Source organism: Tachypleus tridentatus, chromosome 7, assembly GCF_004210375.1.
Source record: "Tachypleus tridentatus isolate NWPU-2018 chromosome 7, ASM421037v1, whole genome shotgun sequence".
Lineage (NCBI taxonomy): Eukaryota > Metazoa > Arthropoda > Merostomata > Xiphosura > Limulidae > Tachypleus > Tachypleus tridentatus.
In genome coordinates this window covers 102,526,823-102,551,227 of record NC_134831.1, presented here as the reverse complement: position 1 = coordinate 102,551,227, position 24,405 = coordinate 102,526,823, and the positions used below count along the sequence as shown (strand labels likewise).

The window sequence follows — 24,405 nt, the reverse complement described above, 5'->3', positions numbered from 1 at the left end:
TCTTTAAATTTAAAATTGTTTTTGAATTTCGTGCAAAGCTACTGAGGGCTATCTGCGCTAGCAGTCCCTATTTTAGCAGTGTGAAACTAGAGGGAAGGCATCAAATCATCGCCACCCACCGCCATCTCTTGGGCTGCTCTTTTTACCAACGAATAGTGGGATTGACCGTAACATTATACGAACACACGGGTGAAAGGGCGAGCATATTTGGTGCGACAAAATCAAAAATATAAATGTGTGCCCTAATTAAGGGTGTTTTCATAACTGAAAAGTTTTTTTCTCTTAGAAAAATAGTTAATAATCTACATAGATAATACAGGCTGTTATCTTGATAAAAATATGCTTCTTGTCTGCCTTTTTCTTTAACTGTGTACAAATAAATGAAATGTCAGTGTTTATATTTATGGACAACGAATCGTTACGAAAGGGTTTGTTGTTGTTGTTTTTTTTTTCCTTTTTGGTTTATTAATATTTATTTCTAAACAGTTTTGGTTTAAAAATTATTTATATACATTTTATAATACAAAACCACCGAATAATGTTGAACAACTTTAAAACTGTGAAATAAAATACATTTTGATGTGTTCATGTTTTTGGGAAAGTAATACGAGAGAAATTTTGAAAAACAATTTATGATTTTTGACGCCACTTTAAATAGGTAGATGGACGAAGTAAGTTACTTTAAATAGGGATAGAAGGAAGAAGTGTGTCGCTTTAAATAGGTAGATGGACAAAGTAACTTACTTTAAATAGGAAGAAAGAAGTGCGCCACTTTGAATAGCTAGATGGACGAAATAAGTTATTTTAAATAGAAGGAAGAAGTGTGCCACTTTAAATAGGTAGATGGACGAAGTAACTTACTTTAAATAGGTAGAAAGAAGAAGTGTGCCACTTTAAATAGGTAGATGGACGAAGTAAGCTATTTTAAATAGGTAGAAGGAAGAAGTGTGCCACTTTAAATAGGTAGATGGACGAAGCAAGTTACTTTAAATGGGTAGAAGGAAGAAGTAACACCAGTTGAGTAGGTTAGTTAGAATTGTGAAACGGTAATAATGTAAATGTCAGAATTATAGAGAGTACAACATATTTAGTACGAGATACATTGTTTAATAAATTGTTATATAACATGGAAATAAGCTGATTTTATACGTTTACAAAAAATTATAGAATAGGAAAAAAATGTGAAAGTATATATCATAAGCCTTAAACTAATGTAGTTGAGTATATGTTATTGTATTTAACTTATATAAGGAACAAATTTTATCTGCGTAGTCACGAAACTGGTGGATAATAATAAAGAAGAGGAAATAGATAAAAAACGAATATATTTATATATTTATATTTATTTGTTTGAATATATTTGTTTGTTTTATTTATATTTATTTGTTTGAATATATTTGTTTGTTTTATTTATATTTATTTGTTTGAATATATTTGTTTGTTTTATTTATATTTATTTGTTTGAATATATTTGTTTGTTCGTTTCAGACAAATTTAATTTATTCGCGACCATAGTTTCGTCATATTTTTATTTCTTAAATTCTGTAATCATGGGAAAGCTATATGTCTGTGGACTTACAACCCCAGAATCCGTGCTTCGATCCCCACGGTGGGCAGAGCACATATAGTCCATTGTGTTTGGTTTGTGCTTAACTTTAAAACAAACAACAATCAACTATCAAATATATATATTTATATATATTACATTAATGACATCTGATGAAAGTAAAACACTACTAATAATAATCAGTAAATTGAGTAGCAAGGCCCGGCATGGCCAGGTGGGTTAAATCATGCGACTCGTAATCTGATTGCCCTGGGTTCGAATCCCCGTCGCACCAAACATGCTCGCCTTTTCAGCCGTGGGGGCGTTATAACGTGATGGTCAATCCCACTATTCTTTGGTAAACGAGTAGCCCAAGAGTAGGCGGTGGGTGGTGATGACTAGCTGCCTTCCCTCTAGTCTTACACTTCTGAGGACAGCAAATAGCCCTCGAGTAACTTTGCGCGAAATTCAAAAACAAACAAACAAAATTCAATAGTAGTTTTTAATACAACAGTCAACCGAAAAATACATAAAGTAATAATATAATAAGGTTTTAATTATTATAGAATACGGTAATTTCCAGGGTATATCTCCTGTTATGTTGCAGTTTAAATTCTTTAATACTTTAATGTACAAAATTCAAGCTTTTCAAGTATGTAATATTGAATTCAGCTGAGGTTGACAAGTTAATATCCAGCCCTCTTTATATATCTGAAGCATGGAGCAACACGTTGCTATTTACTACTGGTTCCACCTCAAAAATCTTTCCATCTTTGAAGAAATGAATTACTTATACCCACATAAAACAACGCTATAATGTGGTCATTATTTAACCATCTTTAAGATAGTCACATTTAAAATATGAAAAAGGACTTTTCTACAACAGTGTAACAAATCCTTTCTTTACACGCGAAGTGCAGGCTGGTTTATTGTATTTGAAGACATTATGAAACAGGGAATCTAAATGTGTAACGTGTATGATATTGTTTGTAACTGAGAAAATAAACGTATAACATCTGTAATCAAACATTATAACACGTTAGTTACTGCATGTGATCAGCACCACAAACTACCAGAAGACAATAAATAACAAATCTTTATAAATTAGAGAAAAACGTTTTAAAAATTCTCGGTGTGTGTTTTATACGAAATGTCACGAATAAGATAAAACGAGTAGTAAGTGTTTAAAACCCAATTAATATTAACTTATGATCAAAGCTAACTATCTACACAGTTCAAAACTTAAAAATTTCTACTAATTAATGAATGGGTAAAGCTACTCCAATAAACTGTTAGTACGTTCTTAATTATAAAGATTAGAATGAATTCTTTAACTAGATGCTACTTTCACTGTTAACGACATTTTCGGCCATAAACCCAATAAGGTATCCCATGGTTCGTTCAGCCTGGAATATTTGGGTTAGTTCTCAATCACTATACTGAGTTAATGATGGAAAATAATCTCCATAATGAAATTCAATCATTAAAATTTATAAAAATAAATAAACAAGATACATTTACTTTATCTAACCTAACCTAACCAATATTAAATGAAACTAAACTTGTAGAAACAATAGAGTATAACTTTTTAAGGGAAATGTTAGTACAGGTTATCAAGAGTGGGTTATTTCTGTCGTAGATATCCTTAATATAGATTCACAATAATTATAGTATCAATTTTATAATTTCTAAATAAATTATTTTTGTTCACACATCAAAGATGAAATCATTCTAGAGAAATAATAAAATGACGTAGTTAGACTCACTTCCAGTTAAACGTCTTGTGTAACAGCTAACTTTGCTGTGTTTCTACACATGTTGTTAAAGGTGAATTTTACAGAAAAAAGAAAACTTCACAGTCAAAAGAACTACTCATACTGATTAATTTTGTAGGTTCACATTTTTTATAAAACATATGTGCTAATAAATAAAACATAGAACTTGGTGCAGAAAGAGCCATTTCTGAGCGACAATCCGAACGTTTTAGTTTTTACGTTTGCCGCTAGGAAAAGTACTGTGACGTAATAGTTGCCAAACAAACCGCCAACGCCAGCACGTTGAATGTAAATAAACATGGCCAGTGCATACGGAGAAACAGAGGCGGAGTCTGTTTTGACTTTGTGTTCTGAACAGTGTTGAGTAGCACCATATCAATTCGAACCTACTCTGAACGAACCTAGAACAGTTACTTTTGACACAGATCTGACAAGTTCTAGTGATGAGGACAGTTCCACGAGTGAGAGTAGCAGAACTGTGAGTGATACTGAAGAAATAAGATTATATACTCTTCAAAAAAAGAAACGCAAAAGGGATATTTTTGTTAATTTAAAGAGAAACATATGTAATAACGTTACGAGCTCAGAGTATGTGATGTTACACGTGTTAAGGCACTGATTGTCAGACCAACATGACAATAAAAGTTGTGCACTTTGAAAACGGAGGAAAACATCGGATTTTTCGCCAAAACGCATTCGAGTCCAATAAATTTGTTTGAGAGATCTGCATGTTCTGCAAGTGCAACATGTGCAAAATCCCTATAAAAGTGACGGGTTCTCGGTTTCCATAGCTCAGTGTTAAGCCACCGACACGCAATACAGTTACGCCAAGACTGACTGAAGCACAACGCAACAACGCCATTGGTCGCTTGGAAGCAGGCGAATCTCGATCAGATGTTGTCAGAGCTGTGAATGTCTACCCAAGCACCATCACAAGGGTATGGAATCGTCACCAACAACATGGATCAACTTGTGACCGTCCACGATCTGGCAGACCTCGTGTGACCACGCCCGCACAAGATCGCTACATCCGGTTACGTCACCTTCGGGATAGGACCACCACTGCGACGTCTACTGCCTCAACCATACCAGGGCTGCGTAGGATTTCCGATCAGACCGTACGCAACCGTCGACGAGATTCTTAGGACCCATGTGCAACCCATCATGGTGAACGTCAACGACGTTTTTCAACATGACAACGCCCGTCCTCACACAGCCCGATTCACCACTGTCTTCTTGAGACACCACAACATCAACGTTCTTCCCTGGCCCTCCAGATCACCAGATTTAAACCCCATCGAACATCTTTGGGACGAGTTGGACCGACGTCTGCGACGGCGACAACCTCAACCGCAGACTCTACCTCAGCTTGCAGCAGCTTTGCAGGCTGAGTGGGCAGCCATTCCACAGGATGTGATTCGTCATCTCATCGCTTCCATGGGCAGGAGATGCCAAGCGGTTATTGATGCTCACGGGAGGCATACTCGTTATTGACGTTGAGTGACGTTAAACTTCACCCAGTGAGCGTGGACTTCGCTTTTGCAGACTTTGGATGTCCAGCAGTTAATGTGCAAAGTTTCACACATGTCATACAGAACTACCCGGAATAAACTTGTTAACAATATGTCTCATATTTTGCCTTTTGCGTTTCTTTTTTTGAAGAGTATATATTAAAACAACATGCTTTATGAGGTTTATGAGATTTACATTTAATATGACAATGTCAGAGTACTGAGTTAAGATTAATTTTATTATGATGAGTTATGGAAATGTATTATGGAGTTTATATTTGATTGTTTACAAGTCTACAATGTTTGTTTTAAATACATAACATGTACTTGATTACTTCAACATGTTCAAGACACAGTCTTATTTCAATTTATCTTGAAATATTAAATTTGAAAAATGGTGTTATTCAAACTTTTCCATATGTAAAAATGATACAAAAACATCTACTGAATGATCTACCAGTTTTAAATTTGGAATGTACTCTATTTCTGATAGATTTGTCCACTGTCTAGACTAGGAAATCAAGGTTTCACTGACTTTCAGGTGCCACAAATGTAAAACACGCTCATGAAAGTGAAATGTGTATGTCTAGTTACATTCTTCAAAAACGTGTACTTTTTAAATTATTATATTATACTGGTTATTGTTTATCACTTTATACTGCACACATACCTTTAAGTTTGTTCTTTTGGTGATGGCAAGTGATGGCTTCAGAGGGGTGGAACCTGTACGCTGCAGGCTGAGATCAGTCCTCAGCTCTACACGAGAAAAGATGGTGGGGACAATCCTGTCTACTGCTGATGGTTTTTTTTTTATTTTTTTAGTCTCAACCTGCCTGGCTTGAAACCCACGGAATCCAAAACAGTGGGATCCGACACAAAATATGAGCGTTCAAAGTGATCTTGACAAAGCTTTGCATGGTGTGAAGGTGTCCAGTTCTTTCTATTGACCATCCACACCCACTGTCGCCACCTTGCCGGTTCCTTCTCCTTGCACGGAAACGAAAAGAAGCTTTTGCCCGATGCCAAACCGTTTTTACAACCATAACCAACGCAGTAAACCATGTTATCATAAAACAAACATAAAGTAGTAATATCAAGACAAAAAATAGTCTCACAAAGTATGTAATCCGAAAAAAGCACCGATAAATTTACATAAAACACCAGCACTAAAAGGAACAAAATGGTCGGCGCGCAACAAAGCGTGTTTAGCAACTATTACGTCATAGTTGTAAAACGTCACGGAAACAGCCGAACGACCGAGAGGAACTTGAGTTCGAGGACACGCATATTTTGTTTCATTTTTTACTCAAACACTAAAGTGTTTAAAAATATGGCAACCTCACAGGAATTATACCTAACCAAAGTACAGTTTATCAGGCAATTATTAAATTTGTTGAAAATTCACCTTTAAGGTCAAATGGAAGACGAATCGATATCAATATTAAGTTGTTGTTGTTTTTCCCTCTGTTTTTACAGTGAAATATACACTAATTTCCCAGTTACTTAGGAATAATGAAAAGAATTTTCCTCCGATTTTCACGTGATGGATATCAGTTTGAATTATTTATTACTGGAGTCAAGGAATTTTCTATGAATTAAAAAAGAAAGACGTGCTCTTAATAAACAGTTAAAAGAGAAGTCCGATGTCGTTTTCAGACCAGACACAGTAACTGATTGCTCATTGCCTAAAAACGACGAATAAGAAGATAAAACATCTCTCAGGCCTTAAAACTAATCATTTCCTCAGGAGAAGAGACAGCATTTTCGAAAGTGAGTGCTGATAGAAAAGATGGGTGAATCACTTGCAACAACTACATCTAATTGTTGCAATTATAGCTCGGAACACCCTACCATGTCCCGTCTGCCTGGGTTTCCATTCGTCTCAAATGAGCTGAAGTTGTTTGGTTTTGTGGGTCATCGATTTGGTGGAGGACTCTATGTTGCACAAGGCTCGCACGGACGAGAGATTTGACATGTGGTTCCTCCCTTTCGTTCTTCCTCCCTCGTTTTCTTGAGGGCTGGGATTTGAGGGAGTAAAAAAATACAACAAGGGAGAAGAGAAGAAACAGACTGATACATAGGGCAGTGCCTCGTCCCGAGTGAGCGAAGTTGCAGCATGGCTCTGATGAATTAAAAGAATGCTTACTCAAGCTGAAAACACGGCAGTTTTTTACCGGCAGGTCTTTACTTTGTCCGGCTGAATAAAACTGTATTGTCGTGAATATTAACAATCTGCATCACGTGCACTCAATCAGTCCTATCCAGGAAAGCCCGATAACCCTATGAGCAGATAATTTGTCACAGATATCCACCTCAGTTCTGTATTTTCTTATTCGGTAGAATTCGTTCTATCAGTTCTATCTGGCAAAGCCAGATAATACTATAAATAATAATACTATTATTATCCATTAAAAACTAAATATTAATAATACAAGACAACAATGTGACTTACTTTCCTTTAGAAACTAAGTAATACAAGCCAACAATGTGACTTACTTTCATTTAGAAACTAAGTAATACAAGCCAACAATGTGACTTCTTTTCCTTTAGAAACTAAGCAATATAAACCAACGTGACTATTATTATCCTTTAGAAACTAAGTAATACAAACCAACAATGTGACTATTATTTTCCTTTAGAAACTAAGTAATACAAACCAACAATGTGACTATTATTTTCCTTTAGAAACTAAGTAATACAAACCAACAACGTGACTATTATTTTCCTTTAGAAACTAAGTAATACAAGCCAACAATGTGACTATTATTTTCCTTTAGAAACTAAGTAATACAAGCCAACAATGTGACTATTATTTTCCTTTAGAAACTAAGTAATACAAACCAACAATGTGACTATTATTTTCCTTTAGAAACTAAGTAATACAAACCAATAATGTGACTATTATTATCATTTAGAAACTAAGTAATACAAACCAATAATGTGACTATTAATTTCCTTTAGAAACTAAGTAATACAAACCAACAATGTGACTATTATTATCATTTAGAAACTAAGTAATACAAACCAACAATGTGACTATTATTTTCCTTTAGAAACTAAGTAATACAAACCAATAATGTGACTATTATTATCCTTTAGAAACTAATTAATACAAACCAATGTGACTATTAAAATACTCCACGTTTCAGCTGAAAATCAACTCGAACTTTTGTTCTTGAAGATTTATTAAGTCTCGAATAGAGAGAACGTTTAAAGGATCGAGGCTTTCAAGTTATTGCGACCTAATGAAAACACTGTTAGACGAGAATATAAACATGTTTTTCTAGCGAACAGAAACACGAAGAGTAGTGTGTGAATGTTAGTTTCAATGTTAATAACAATAAGTGTTATTCAGATATTTGTCATACGTTTTAATGAATGAAAGCTCAAAGGTCTGATCTACTATGTATATATATATGTATATGTAAGTAAATACAAGATGTTGTGAATGTGTTTCATGTTTAACAGAGATGATACAAAACACAAATAACATGTTAAACACAGTACGAATTCACTAGCATAAAGCACAAGTAACATGTTAAACATAGTACGAATTCACTAGCATAAAGCACAAGTAACATGTTAAACACAGTAAGAATTCACTAGCATAAAGCACAAGTAACATGTTAAACACAGTAAGAATTCACTAGCATAAAGCACAAGTAACATTTAAACACAGTAAGAATTCACTAGAATAAAGCACAAGTAACATGTTAAACACAGTAAGAATTCACTAGCATAAAGCACAGGTAACATGTTAAACACAGTAAGAATTCACTAGCGTAAAGCACAAGTAACATGTTAAACATTGTACGAATTCACTAGCGTAAAACACAAATAACATGTTAAACACAGTAAGAATTCACTAGCATAAAACACAAATAACATGTTAAACACAGTAAGAATTCACTAGCATAAAGCACGAGTAACATGTTAAACACAGTAAAAATTCACTAGCATAAAGCACAAGTAACATGTTAAACACAGTAAGAATTCACTAGCATAAAGCACAAGTAAGATGTTAAACACAGTAAAAAATCACTAGCATAAAGCACAAGTAACATGTTAAACACAGTAAGAATTCACTAGCATAAAGCACAAGTAACATGTTAAACACAGAATTCACTAGCATAAAGCACAAATAACATGTTAAACACAGTAAGAATTCACTAGCATAAAGCACAAGTAACTTGTTAAACACAGTAAGAATTCACTAGCATAAAGCACAAGTAACATGTTAAACATAGTACGAATTCACTAGCGTAAAACACAAATAACATGTTAAACACAGTAAGAATTCACTAGCGTAAAACACAAATAACATGTTAAACACAGTAAGAATTCACTAGCATAAAGCACAAGTAACATGTTAAACACAGTAAGAATTCACTAGCATAAAGCACAAGTAACATGTTAAACACAGTAAAAACTCACTAGCATAAAGCACAAGTAACATGTTAAACACAGTAAAAATTCACTAGCATAAAGCACAAGTAACATGTTAAACACAGTAAGAATTCACTAGCATAAAGCACAAGTAACATGTTAAACACAGTAAAAATTCACTAGCATAAAGCACAAGTAACATGTTAAACACAGTAAGAATTCACTAGCATAAAGCACAAGTAACATGTTAAACACAGTAAAAATTCACTAGTATAAAGCACAAATAACATGTTAAACACAGTAAGAATTCACTAGCATAAAGCACAAGTAACATGTTAAACATAGTACGAATTCACTAGCGTAAAACACAAATAACATGTTAAACACAGTAAGAATTCACTAGCGTAAAACACAAATAACATGTTAAACACAGTAAGAATTCACTAGCATAAAGCACAAATAACATGTTAAACACAGTAAGAATTCACTAGCATAAAACACAAGTAACATGTTAAACACATCACTCGCTAGTATAAAACACAAGTAACATGTTAAACACATTCACTCGCTACTATAAAACATTTGACTATTGTGTAATATTGGTGGATGTGTTTTCTGTTTAACACATTGCTTGTCACGTGGTGAACGTGTATCGTTTAAACCGTTTTTAACTTATTACAAGCGCACCAGATCATATATATGGACAAATACTTTAATGTTCACTGATACATGTATCCAATAAACAATCGTAGTACAGTCTCACCCCTTCGACGTTAATTTTGCACATAAAAATGATCGATTTAAACCTTTAAGTATAAAACAAAACACTCGTTTTGTTTATTTTCAAGAATTCCTCACATCGTGTCCTTGCATTGATGTACACAATTAACCTTTTCTCGACGTGACCCCTCGAAATTGGGATTCATTGTTTTTAGTATTAAAAAAGAGTAGATAAAAACACCAAAATGTGAAATTGAATTCACCAATCGTTTCTGTAAACTTTCAGTTCTTGTTTCTATTACTGTGTAAGTCATGTTTCTTTTTACAGAACGTTTATCTACCTATTGTTAACTGTAATAGTTAAAACACTGAATGTTTTATTTATCATCAGGATATTAGTTTCGTTATATTTGTCTTCAGTAGTTAAATTTCCAAAATGTTTTCCAGTTGGAGAATATAACTGGTTCCAAGCCGCTGTATTATAAGGCCTGGCTCTCCCAGTTGTTGGGGGGACCTAAAAGTTAACATGCTGGAATTTGGATCCATGGGTCCATGGTCCGAGTTTTGTTGACGCTAAATCGCGCAAGCACCCTAGATCTGTGGGTGCGTAATAAGAGTGAGAATCGAATCCCACGAATAGTGACTTTCAACTGAAAAGCAGAGACGCCAACCTTAGATAGGTATCTAGTACCCGAAACAAACATGTGTAAACATATCTGAAAAAGTCCAAACAAGACAGTGTATAATCTTTTAACCATAAGAGCAGCTCTTGTTGGGGACTCATAATACAAGGTAGTCAGTGACTGCGAAGTTATCAACTATTCAGAAACTTCCATTAAAATCTCTGTTTCCTTTTAACATTGTATTTTTTTTCTTCTCTCGGGATTCACACAGGAAATGATCTAATAGAAAGAACAAAATATTAAATTTTCTACTTTCTTAAAAGGTACTTCGTTGTACTTGTATTTTTGTTTAGTTGTGAGATGCTATCGCTACCAAAAAAATAAAATAAAACAATGATAATAATAACAGAGAATTCTGGTAAAACAAAAGAAACCGTCTAACTATAGAGTCCACATCAACACAAAGACAGAACTGAACAGATATCTGATAGCTTTATCTTCGAGTTATATGTATATCACAAGTGTGGTAGTATTATGGATACTTTAAGCCCCAGCACTGGTATTAAAGCTGCTTATGTTCGTATCAACTTAAGTGTAGCTTCAGTTTTCTTGTTGCTAACGGTATGTCACAACCCCTGAGAGAAACAAGGTCGTGTAGAAACGATAAATTTATGTCACAACCCCTGAGAAAAACAAGGTCATGTAAAAACGATACCTCCATGTCACAACCCCTGAGAAAAACAAGGTCATGTAGAAACGATACCTCCACGTCACAACCCCTGAGAAAACAAGGTCGTGTAGAAACGATACCTCCACGTCACAACCCCTGAGAGAAACAAGGTTGTGTAGAAACGATACCTCCACGTCACAACCCCTGAGAAAAACAAGGTCGTGTAGAAACGATACCTCCACGTCACACCCCTGAGAAAAACAAGGTCGTGTAGAAACGATACCTCCACGTCACAACCCCTGAGAAAAACAAGGTCGTGTAGAAACGATACCTTCATATAATATTTGCTACCAGTCACATAAATATTTTTTTTTCTAAGAAAGTGTGAACTACGATAAAACCCGTACTATGGTTTTCATGTGGCCCGGAATCTAACGGTGAATGAATGAATGGTTTTCATGTGGCCCGGAATCTAATGGTGAATGAATGAATGGTTTTCATATATATTTTTCAGAATTTTAAAAACCTATTGTCAGACTTAATGCGCCCTCTAGTGTGAACCATGGACTTTATAGAACATTTTAGCGTAATTATTGGTACAAACAACCATTCGCTTCTCAAACTGAAAAAAATGTTTATTTGAATTAGTTTTCAAAGACTGGTTGAATTAAAGGAGTTTCTTGCCTGAAGACATAAAAATGACAAAACAAACAGATAGAGTTTTATGAACCATGAGCAGCGTACATAAATAAATGAAAAACTGTGCAGCGTTTGAATTGTCCATTATTCGCCACAACTAATCTGTATTCATACTCAGGAGTGGATTTTATTTTTGTCAGGAAATCGTAGGAATCGATTTGACCTAGAGACATGTGGTAGATTAGAATAAAGAGACTCTGCGCTGCATAAAGACTGAAGTTCATTCTATGAACGTGATAAAAATATGAAAATGTAACAAATGTTTTCAAATGAACAATGTTACAAAATAGGTTGTATCAAAATGAAAATGTTCGTCAGACAGACACAGAGATACATAGATAGATAGTCAGACAAACAAGCCCATAACACAGACAGACGTTCGTAGATCGAAACCGAGCTCTGTTAAATTATGGGCCCGGCATGACCAAGGGTTAAGGCGCTCGACTCGTAATCTAAGGGTCGCGGGTTCGGATCCCCATCATATCAAACGTGCTGACCTTTTAAGCCGTGGGGTCATTATAAAGTTACGGTCAATTCCATTATTCGTTGGTAAAAGAGTAGCCCAAGAGTTGACGGTGGATAACGATGACTTCCCTCTAGTCTTACACTGCTAAATTAGGAACGGCTATTGTAGATAGTCTTTGTGTAGCTTTGCGCGAAATTCGAAAACAAACAAATAAAATGGTTATCATTTTCTAATGTTTTGATATTTGTAGTAGTAAGTAATGTCATAGCAAATTGACAAACGACATATTTATAAACATGGTGGAGTGGTTTATTTTGGGGGGAACATGCATGTTATGGATAACTGAAAGAGAGTCTTCTATTGAAATATGTAGTGTGTCTCTTCCCTCCCTATAAAAAAAGATAAACTACCTCACTATGTGTTATGAAGCTTTGTTTGCCACTTTACTATTGTATTAACATAATGTGCTTCCACACACAAAACGTGAGTACAAGAATGAACACTTTTCACTAGACCTATCTTACCACGTCTCTTCCACATTCGCCCGCAAGGCTTAGTTGTAAAGGAACTCAACTCGAAAATCTGAGGGTCGCGGGTTCGAATTCCCGTCACCAAACATGCTCGCCATTTCGGCCTTGGTAAGGAGGAAGGGTTATGATGAGGCGGCCAATCTCATTCGTTGATAGAAGAGTAGAATAAGAGCTGGTGGCGGATGGTGTTGACTAGCTACCTTCCCTCTAGTTTATCACCACTAAATTAGGTTCGGCTGACACAGATAGCTCGACTTTACGAGTACTTCAAAACAAAACAAACTGTCTAACAAATAACTAAGCCTCTTTTACCCCCACGTCGCTGTCTGACAAACGATGACAATCTAATATTGTACTCATCGCACTGTAGAAATCCAAGAGGTGGAAAAAACAGGGCAGGGATGTTTAGTTCGCGATGACGAGAAACCCACTTGAGATAAAAATGTATCTCAAGACGGCTGGTACGGGTATCAAAACTTTAATTAAAATAAAGCACAGAACAACGTTTCGACCTTCTTTGGTCATCTTCAGGTTAACAAGTACGTTTAGGGTTAAGATAGAAAGGTCAAGAGGGAGGCTTTTGTGTTTTATAAAGGGGCAGATAACTGAGATTCCGATGTAAAGAATTGCTGCCGGTCTTAAAAAGGACTGGGACAATACCTCTTTCTACATCCAGTTCGATGCCGCTTGTCTGCCGCAATAAGGACCCCATAATAACGTTAATTTGTACCCTCGGCGCCTGGAGGCATGTTACGGCGGATGATATTAAACGACGCCGTTTCGTCAAGTGAAGGTAGGAATGTCGTTAGAGGCCAGCTTGACCAATCAAAACATTAATAAATATAGGAGTGACATAGATGCTGTCTTGTTAACAGAATTAACATGTATAATAAGGACATACTGGTTTTGTCAGAGATGGATTTTTACGACAGCCGACGTCTGATGTCTTCCATTATTTGTACCACTAATAGCTGCAGTGGGTAATGTATTCCACGATCTATTTCTGTCTGAATATGCTTCTACTGCAGCTCAAAAACGACATTTGTTCAAGTTTCCTTTCGAAGAGTTAGCGAGAAATAAAAAAACGAATAAAATCACATACGGACCATTAGCGAGTGAAACCATATACTAACTATTAGCAACAGTTGTACCAGCACATAATGTCGCAAAGCAATGGTTAAAGAGAATAGTGACAATTAGCGAATAAAACCAGTGACTATTAGCGAATAAAACCGTAGTGACTATTAGCGAATAAAACCATAGTGACTATTAGCGAATAAAACCATAGTGACTATTAGCGAATAAAGCCATAAGGACAATTAGCGAATAAAACCATAGTGACTATTAGCGAATAAAACTATACAGTGACTATTAGCGAATAAAACCATTGTGACTATTAGCGAATAAAACCATAGTGACTAGTAACGAATAAAACCACAGTGACTATTAGCGAATAAAACTATACAGTGACTATTAGCAAATAAAACCATATAGTGGCTATTAGCGAATAAAACTATATAGTGACTATTAGCGAGTAAAATCGTACAGTGACTATTAGCGAAAATATTGAGAATCAGAGAGTAATTATAGAGTAACGATTAGCGAGTAGAACCATATAGTAACTATAAGAAAGTATAATATTTTTGGGACCAAACAGTTGTAACAAAAGACAACTTGGATTATAATAATTTATATTGCAGAGCAAAGCTTTAAGCTAGCTAGCGACCTATATTATACTGTCAGTTTAGTTTGTTTTACTTTTATGAAACGTAAGTTACTGAGTTTCTTTAAAAATAAACTTTAAATTCTTGAAATACGACCGAAACCTCAATTCTTACGGTCAAACGAAATCTTCACAATTCGTGAGAAACATTTATTTGTCACTGGTTGTTAAGTTATTGAATTAATTATATCTTTCAGGGGACGCCTAGCGCAGATAGCCCTGGAGTGGCTTACTATGAAATGTAATAAAGCGAATCAAACAGAAGCCTGATGGAATTACACTGTAGCAAACTGTGGATATTTTGTAAGAGTTAGGAACCAGAGCAATGATAAATGGTTCTGGTAGTAATACAAAGTAGTGAGAAATGATGTTAAAGGACCAGCTGGTTCTGGTAGCAATACAAAGTAGTGATAACTGATGCTAAAGAACCAGCTGGTTCTGGTAGCGATACAAATTAGTGATAACTGATGCTAAAGAACCAGCTGGTTCTGGTAGCGATACAAATTAGTGATAAATTATGCTAAAAACCAGCTGGTTCTGGTAGCGATACAAATTAGTGATAACTGATGCTAAAGAACCAGCTGGTTCTGGTAACGATACAAAGTAGTGATAACTGATGCTAAAGAACCAGCTGGTTCTGGTAACGATACAAATTAGTGATAACTGATGCTAAAGAACCAGCTGGTTCTGGTAACGATACAAAGTAGTGATAACTGATGCTAAAGAACCAGCTGGTTCTGGTAACGATACAAAGTAGTGATAACTGATGCTAAAGAACCAGCTGGTTCTGGTAACGATACAAAGTAGTGATAACTGATGCTAAAGAACCAGCTGGTTCTGGTAACGATACAAATTAGTGATAAATGATGCTAAAGAACCAGCTGGTTCTGGTAACGATACAAAGTAGTGATAACTGATGCTAAAGAACCAGCTGGTTCTGGTAACGATACAAATTAGTGATAAATGATGCTAAAGAACCAGCTGGTTTTGGTAGCGATACAAAGTGCTGATAACTAATACTAAAGAACCAGCTGGTTTTGGTAGCAATACAAAGTAGTAATAAATATTGCTAAAGAACTAAGTGGTTCTGGTAGCGATATAAAGTGGTGACTCCTGAACCTGTGAATATCTGTAAGACTTAAGACCCAAACCCAGTGGTACAGCAGTATGCCTGCAGGGTCAAGATGCTAGAAACCCGGTTTCGATACCCGTGGTGTAGCTTTGTGGTTAATTGCAAACAAACAGAAACTTACGAAAAGGAAATGATGACAAACGATTGACACCACGGGTAGGAACACAAAACATATATATGGTGTATCTGATATATGGGTGTCTCAACTGTGTCCTGTACGTTATAATGTTTTGTCTACTTTAGGACTGACCATTGAACGTCATACATAAAATATATTCAGTAAAAAATTATGACCACGGGAGATCAAAACCAATTGAAGCGAATAGTTATTACATCTAGTCAACATCTCGTTTACTGTCTATCTGAGAACGTGATTATATGTGTATTCATGTGTGTTATACAAGCAGTGACTCACTACGGAAGTTTTCATATCGATGAACCCTAGGAACCGACAAATCCAGGAACTGGTGATACAATAGCCACTGTCACTGATCTCTTGCGTCAGTGCTTGCAATACAATCTGGATATTCGTGGCAGCGGTTGGCGAAAAACCTCTGAGTGGTAAACTTATGATTTCACAGTTTTCTGGCTGAATGCTTTCCGCCAATTTCACTTTCACTTCCATCCATCCTTTAACGACTGGTGTCCAAGCCAGGCACGTGCACGTGTCACACGTCGCTGCTGGTATCGGGCCCAGTCTCAAAATTTATTTGATGTTGTCCAATTACAGTCGGTCCATTGTACTCCATTCTACCGTGTCCACATGAAATACTTGAAACAACAGTACCGGCTGTAGTAGGACATGTTGTTTTTCTTTCTCGATACCTCTGTCCCCAGCAACTAACAGTACCAGTATGAATAATATTTAACACCGTACCTGAAACTAAACCACATACAGAGGTCTAGACTAAAAGAACAAAATACGAAGCCTTATATAAACATATTACAAATTAATATCCGACATCTTTGTCGTAATTAAATTATTTTTTTCGGCTGCTCTTTTGCGAAAAACCACCATTTGACCAAAAGACTATCCTAATTGGATTAGATTGGCACGTGATGGTTACGTAATCGTACCACGAGCAGTCTACATGCACGCAAAACAGCCAATAAAAGTTTCTCCTATTCGTTGTCGTTTACAATGTTCTCTCCAGAAGGATGCTAGGATGGGTGCGACGGGGAGGAGGTGGGGGGGGGGGTTACATAATGCTCTTAGCGAACTGTAAAACCCCCAGAGAAAAGCATGTGAACTCTAGCAAAAATAATTCTCTTTAGCTAAGTAAGCGCGTTTTTTCCTGACAACGGACGTTTACTGTCAAAGCACTAATTTTGGAAGTTCAAGTGGATATTTGCCCTGTGAACTGGCAGCGTCACACACGAGACATCCATTTAGCTCATTCTGCAGCTCCCTCTTCGGGAAATAGTATTTAATATCCTTTATCAAGCAGCACAATTAGGCTTACAGTTTTGTACATAATAAAAACTAGATTGAAAAATAACAGAAACAAAACGCCGATGGTTTTAGTAATACTTACTACAGTCATAAATATTCAGCCCAGTGGCACAACAGTAAGTCTTTATATATATATACTGAAATTACCCAGTTCGTACAGAGCTATTCCTCAGTGGCACAACAGTAAGTCTGTATATATATATATATACTGAAATTACCCAGTTCGTACAGAGCTATTCCTCAGTGGCACAACAGTAAGTCTGTATATATATACACTGAAATTACCCAGTTCGTACAGAGCTATTCCTCAGTGGCACAACAGTAAGTCTGTATATATATATATACTAAAATTACGCAGTTCGTACAGAGCTATTCCTCAGTGGCACAACAGTAAGTCTGTATATATATATACTAAAATTACACAGTTCGTACAGAGCTATTCCTCAGTGGCACAACAGTAAGTCTGTATATATATATATATATATACTAAAATTACACAGTTCGAACAGAGCTATTCCTCAGTGGCACAACAGTAAGTCTGTATATATATATACTGAAATTACCCAGTTCGTACAGAGCTATTCCTCAGTGTCACAACAGTAAGTCTGAATATATATACTGAAATTACCGAGTTCTTACACAGCTATTCCTCAGTGGTAGAACAGTAAGTCTGTATATATATATACTGAAATTACCCAGTTCGTACAGAGCTATTCCTCAGTGGTACAACAGTAAGTCTGTATATATATATACTGAAATTACCCAGTTCGTACAGAGCTATTCCTCAGTGGCACAACAGTAAGTCTGTATATATATATACTGAAATTACCCAGTTCGTACAGAGCTATTCCTCAGTATCACAACAGTAAGTCTGTATATATATATATACTGAAATTACCCAGTTCGTACAGAGCTATGCCTTTGCTAAATAGAATCAAATCAATAGCTCTGAAAATGGAAAACTGTGTTAGAAAGACGAAAAACATACACTGAGGAAGCATATTCATGATAATAAGTGAAAACATTCAACTGTTTTGTGAATCTCAAAAACCCATACTGTAACTGATACTAATACTGATACTGATACTAATACTGACACTAATACTGATACTAATACTAATACTAAACATAACAGTACAAGAGCATATCTTTATATCTATCAATGTATCAATAAACATAACAGTACAAGAGCATATCTTTACATCTATCAATGTATCAATAAAAATAACAGTACAGGAGCATATCTTTATATCTATCAATGTATCAATAAACGTAACAGTACAAGAGCATATCTTTACATCTATCATGTATCAATAAAAATAACAGTACAGGAGCATATCTTTATATCTATCAATGTATCAATAAACATAACAGTACAATAGCATATCTTTACATCTATCAATGTATCAATAAACATAACACTACAAGAGCATATCTTTACATCTATCAATGTATCAATAAACATAACAGTACAAGAGCATATCTTTATATCTATCAATGTATCAATAAACATAACAGTACAAGAGCATATCTTTATATCTATCAATGTATCAATAAACATAACAGTACAAGAGCATATCTTTATATCTATCAATGTATCAATAAACATAACAGTACAAGAGCATATCTTTATATCTATCAATGTATCAATAAACATAACAGTACAAGAGCATATCTTTATATCTATCAATATATCAATAAACATAACAGTACAAGAGCATATCTTTACATCTATCAACGAAACATGTTCTTTTTGTATTCTTACAGGTTATTGAAACATGTTTTTTGTATTTTTCAGGTTATTGAAAGATGTTCTTTCGGTATTCTTACAGTTTATTTAAACATGCTCATTTTTTGTATTCTAACAGGTTATTGTAGTGTGCTCGTTTTATATTCTTACAGATTATTGAAGCATGTTGTTTTTGTATTTTACAGGTTATGTAAGCATGTTGTTTTTGTATTTTTACAGGTTATATAAGCATGTTCTTTCTACAGATTATTGAAACATGTTCCTTTTGTATTTTTACAGGTTATATAAGCATGTTCTTTTTGTATGTTTACAGGTTATGTAAGCATGTTCTTTTTATATTCTTATAGATTATTGAAGCATGTTATTTTTGTATTTTACAGGTAATGTAAGCATGTTGTTTTTGTATTTTTTACAGGTTATATAAGCATGTTCTTTCTACAGATTATTGAAACATGTTCCTTTTGTATTTTTACAGGTTATTGAAACATGTTCTTTTTGTATTTTTACAGGTTATATAAGCATGTTTTTTTTGTATTTTTACAGGTTATTGAAACATGTTCTTTCTGTATTCTTACAGTTTATTTAAACATGCTCATTTTTTTGTATTCTTACAGGTTATTGTAGCATGTTCTTTCTGTATTCTTGATACATTGATGGATATAAATATATGTTGTTGTACTGTTATGTTTATTGATACATTGGTAGATGTAAAGATATGCTCTTGTACTGTTATTTTTATTGATACATTGATATATGTAAAGATATGCTCTTGTACTGTTATGTTTATTGATACATTGATAGATGTAAAGATATGCTCTTGTACTGTTATGTTTATTGATACATTGATAGATGTAAAGATATGCTCTTGTACTGTTATGTTTATTGATACATTGATAGATATAAAGATATGCTCTTGTACTGTTATTTTTATTGATACATTGATAGATCTAAAGATATGCTCTTGTACTGTTATGTTTATTGATACATTGATAGATGTAAAGATATGCTCTTGTACTGTTATTTTTATTGATACATTGATAGATATAAAGATATGCTCTTGTACTGTTATTTTTATTGATACATTGATAGATACATTGATCTGTAAGAATATAAAAAGAATAGGTTATTGTAGAAAGAACATGCTTACATAACCTGTAAAATACAAAAATAACATGCTTCAATAATCTGTAGAAAGAATATGCTTATATAACCTGTAAAAATACAAAAACAACATGCTTACATAACCTGTAAAATACAAAAACAACATGCTTCAATAATCTGTAAGAATATAAAACGAGCACACTACAATAACCTGTAAGAATACAAAAAATGAGCATGTTTAAATAAACTGTAAGAATACACAAAGAACATGTTTCAATAACCTGAAAAATACAAAAAACGTGTTTCAATAACCTGTAAGAATACAAAAAGAACATGTTTCAATAACCTGTAAGAATACAAAAAGAACATGTTTCAATAACCTGTAAGAATACAAAAAAACATGTTTCAGTAACCCGTAAAAATACAAAAAGAACATGTTTCAGTAACCTGTAAAAATACAAAAAAAACATGTTTCAGTAATCCGTAAAAATACAAAAAGAAAATGTTTCAGTAACCTGTAAGAATATAAAAAGAACATGTTTGAGTAACCTCTAAGAATACAAAAACATGTTTCAATAACCTGTAAAAAATACAAAAAGAACATGTTTCAGTAACCTGTAAGAATACAAAAAGAACATGTTTCAATAACCTGTAAAAATACAAAAAGAACATGTTTCAGTAACCTCTAAGAATACAAAAAGAACATGTTTCAATAACCTGTAAAAATACAAAAAGCCAAGACTCGTTCCACGAGTTTCTTGATTTCCTAGAACTTCTTTGAGCACTTCAAACAATACGTAACATATCATGTATAATACAGTACGTAATATATCACGTATAACACAATACGTAATATATCATGCATAATGCAGTACGTAATATATCACGTATGATACAATACGTAATATATCACGTATAATACAATACGTAATATATCACGCATAATACAATATGTAATATATCACGTATAATACAATATGTAATATATCACGTATAATACAATACGTAATATATCATGCATAATACAATATGTAATATATCACGTATAATACAATACGTAATATATCATGCATAATACAATATGTAATATATCACGTATAATACAATACGTAATATATCATGTATAAAACAATACGTAATATATCACGTATAATACAATATGTAATATATCACGTATAATACAATACGTAATATATCATGTATAATACAATACGTAATATATCACGTATAATACAATATGTAATATATCACGTATAATACAATACGTAATATATCAAGCATAATACAATATGTAATATATCACGTATAATACAATACGTAATATATCATGCATAATGCAGTACGTAATATATCACGTATGATACAATACGTAATATATCATGCATAATACAATATGTAATATATCACGTATAATACAATACGTAATATATCACGTATAATACAATACGTAATATATCACGTATAATACAATACGTAATATATCAAGCATAATACAATATGTAATATATCACGTATATTACAATGCGTAATATATCATGCATAATGCAGTACGTATTATATCGCATTATGATACAATACGTAATATATCATGCATAATACAATATGTAATATATCACGTATAATACAATACGTAATATATAATGTATAATACAATACGTAATATATCACGCATAATGTACAATATGTAATATATCGCATTATAATACAATACGTAATATATCAAGCATAATACAATATGTAATATATCACGTTATATTACAATACGTAAAATATCATGCATAATACAATATGCAATATATCACGTATAATACAATACGTAACATATCATGCATAATGCGGTACGTATTATATCACGTATAACACAATACGTATTATATCATGCATAATGCGGTGCGTAATATATCACGTATGATTACAATGCGTAATATATCACGTATAATACAATACGTAATATATCACGCATATTACAATATGTAATATATCGCGTATAATACAATATGTAATATATCACGTATAATACAATACGTAATATATCATGCATATATACAATATGTAATATATCACGTATATTACAATGCGTAATATATCATGCATAATACAATAATATGTAATATATCACGCATATTACAATACGTATTATATCGTGTATAAAAAACAATGCGTATTATATCACGTATATATACAGTATGTAATATATATCGCATATATATTAATACGTAATATATCACGTTATATACCAACAATGCGTGATATATCACGCATATAATGTAATATGTAATATATCACGCATATTACAATACGTAATATATCAAAGCATAATACAATATGTATTATATCACGTATATGGCCTGAATGCGTAATATATCATGCATAATGCGGTGCGTAATATATCGCGCATTGTGATTACAATACGTAATATATCATGCATAATACAATATGTAATATATCACGTATAATTACAATACGTAATATATCACGTATATTACAATACGTAATATATCGCGTATATGTACAATTACGTAATATATCAGAAGCATAATACAGTCATATGTAATATATCACGTATATTACAATACGTAATATATCATGCATAATGCGGTGCGTAATATATCACGTATGATTACAATGCGTAATATATCATGCATAATACCCTGAATATGTAATATATCACGTATAATACAATACGTAATATATAATGTATATTACAATACGTAATATATCACGTATATACAAGTATGTATATATATCGCATATATTACAATACGTAATATATCAGGCATATTACAATATGTATATATATCGCGTTATATTACAATACGTAAATATCATGCATAATACAATATGCAATATATCGCATTATATTACAATGCGTAACATATCATGCATAATGCGGTGCGTAATATATCGCATATATTACAATACGTAACATATCATGCATAATGCGGTGCGTATTATATCACGTATATATTACAATACGTATTATATCGTGTATAATACAATGCGTAATATATCGCATTATATAATACAATATGTAATATATCACGTATAATACAATACGTATATATCATGCATAATGCGGTGCGTATATATCGCGTATGATTACAATACGTAATATATCATGCATAATACAATGCGTATTATATCACGTATATATTACAATACGTAATATATCATGTATATTACTAATACGTAATATATCGCATTATATTACAATACGTAATATATCAAGCATAATACAATATGTATTATATCACGTATAATGCAATGCGTAACATATCATGCATAATGCAGTATGCAATATATCACGCATATAATACAATACGTAACATATCGTGTATAATACAATATGTATTATATCACGTATATTACAATATGTAATTATATCACGTATAATACAATGCGTAATATATCAAGAATATTACAATATGTAATATATCACGTATAATACAATGCGTAATATATCATGTATATTACAATACGTATTATATCACGTATATTACAATATGTAATATACGGGCGTGTAATACAATGCGTATTATATCAAGGCATAATACAGTATGTAATATATCACGTATATTACAATGCGTAACATATCATGCATATTACAATATGCAATATATCACGTATAATACAATACGTAACATATCATGCATAATGCAGTACGTAATATATCACGTATAATACAATACGTAATATATCACGTATAATACAATACGTAATATATCACGTATAATACAATATGTAATATATCACGTATAATACAATACGTAATATATCAAGCATAATACAATATGTAATATATCACGTATAATACAATACGTAACATATCATGCATAATGCAGTACGTAACTTAACATGTTGTAACGAAAACTTTTCAAATGATTTGTGTTTTTATCTGCGTGTTTTGACATGTCGTGACCCAGCGAAACTAATTCTTGTTCTAAATAGATAATTAGGTGTTTAGGTTCTTATATAGTATTACTGTGAGAAGTTATAATAACGAAATACATATAGTATTACTGTGAGAAGTTATAATAACGAAATACATATAACTGCTGTTTACGAGATATGTTGTATATAAAATCAATATTAATGAAAATATCTACATACATACAGAAGGTTCGATGTTAGTAGCTATCAAACATAAAAGTACAAACCTAAATAGTTCTGAATCTGAGAACGTTCTGAAACTGGCGTTTTATTCACATGTTCGATTTCTCTTTGTTTTCACCGAAGTAAAAACCAACAGGTTATTTTGTTAAATCAAAGCGGCAAAACTGCTTTCAAAGAAAAACGACACATCTCTGGTTGATATTGTCA

The 24,405-nt window shown here is 33.2% G+C and overlaps 2 protein-coding genes and 1 long non-coding RNA gene across 6 annotated transcripts in view; 1 reads left to right on the top strand and 2 right to left on the bottom strand.

Moving 5' to 3' along the window:
• The window catches only part of LOC143256312 (uncharacterized), a 604,741-nt gene that overhangs the window by 359,156 nt on the left and 221,180 nt on the right, over positions 1-24,405 (bottom strand). The window lies entirely within an intron of this gene.
• Positions 1-24,405, top strand: part of LOC143256311 (uncharacterized) — a 223,780-nt gene that overhangs the window by 152,755 nt on the left and 46,620 nt on the right. The window lies entirely within an intron of this gene.
• The window catches only part of ana (anachronism), an 81,163-nt gene that overhangs the window by 24,873 nt on the left and 31,885 nt on the right, over positions 1-24,405 (bottom strand). The window contains exon 1 of one of the 2 annotated variants that reach the window (XM_076517098.1): positions 5,503-5,945. The exons of the other annotated variant lie outside the window; for it this stretch is intronic. The gene's annotated coding sequence lies outside the window, so the exon portion shown is untranslated. Of the gene's footprint in view, positions 1-5,502; positions 5,946-24,405 lie in introns of those variants that run through there. 2 annotated transcript variants of the gene reach the window in all.